Below are 1,452 nucleotides of genomic sequence, written 5' to 3' on the forward strand. Positions count from 1 at the left end.
CATATTTATCATCATCTCACTTATCCCAGGCTTACTAATCAATACAGCAATTTACAAATATTTGCTGAGTACTTTTTGTGGTGGACACATGTTGTTTGTCTTGCCTAGAAAACATTTTCCTTTCCCATGGTAACTACACTTGGTTTTCCTCTGGGGACTCTCCCTCTACTGCTCTCAGTCATATGCTTTGGGTCTCCCATGTGCTCCAGGTGCACATGACTTGAACTGGCCAACGAGTGTTTTCCTTTCCTCTGGCTCCAGTATGGTAATGGACACATAATCTAAAACAGCCCATTAGGAATGAATTACATGATTTTTTGCAAAAATTGTTGGGAAGAGAAACTCTTTCTTCCAGGGTTACTAACCAGGTGTAGTATTCCTGGGGCTGTTTTTAATCCCACTGTATATAAAAGGGTCTTTGAGAATGAAACCAATATAGAGAAAACCAGAGCCAAGGAATGAAGAGAGAAATCCTTATGTCCCCTTTAGAAAGCCTGATCCAACTGTGCCTGAAGCAGATCAAGCTACACCTGGACTTTAGAATATACAAGCCAATATTTTTTAATGTAATTTGAGTTGGGTTTCTGTCCTTCACTAAATGAGTGATTAAAGCACTCAGATGTGCAAAGATTCTGGAAAATACAAATTTCTGGCTTTCAAGGGTTTACAATAAATCAGAAAGGATAAAATATAATCATATCAAGATAGCATTACCCTTCTGTCAGGATTATTTGCATCCATTCCTTTCTTCTATGACAGATTGCAGAGAAGAGAGCCCCACCTTCTAGTCACCTCCTTGTTCCTAATATCTAGCACAGTGCTTTGCACATGGAAAATGTTCAATAAGTTTTTATTAGGTTCACCTGAAAAGACAACTCAGGGACATTACTCGGGGATATTACTTGGGGATTTATGGTTAATTCCAAATGAGTGGTTTAGAGCATGATGACATCCTATTGTTTTAGGTTAAATGGCATTTTTTTGTCCTCTGGGCCAAGTCTTCATTAAATTGCTATCACTAGATGATTTGTGTTTTGTTTTGTTTGATTGAGCAAGTCAGGGCTCAATGCTAGACAGAGGCAACTTTGTGGGCATAAAAGAAGGGGAATTGGGAGACTAAGGCTCCAGGGACTTATGTTTTTATAAGGAATATGCATTATTATCAAGATAATGCTAAATTTACTATTCACTTACCAACTTACATTGATAAACCATAAAATTCTAAGTTTAGTAAGGAAAAGAAAGTGAGGGAAAAGTCACTCCTAAGTATAAAAATATGTGTAATAATAATCATATCTTGACTGCAGTAATTGTTTCTGACTTTCTCTAGCTCAAATTTTTCTTAGCTACTTCTACATAGTTGCATTTTGGAATCATTTTGTTGCTAGTTTATCAGAACCAAATGTCCTGACAAGGTCTGTTCTTTCTTTATTCTCAGAGTTGTGAATCTTG

Source organism: Equus caballus, chromosome 23, assembly GCF_041296265.1.
Source record: "Equus caballus isolate H_3958 breed thoroughbred chromosome 23, TB-T2T, whole genome shotgun sequence".
Taxonomy (NCBI): Eukaryota; Metazoa; Chordata; class Mammalia; order Perissodactyla; family Equidae; genus Equus; species Equus caballus.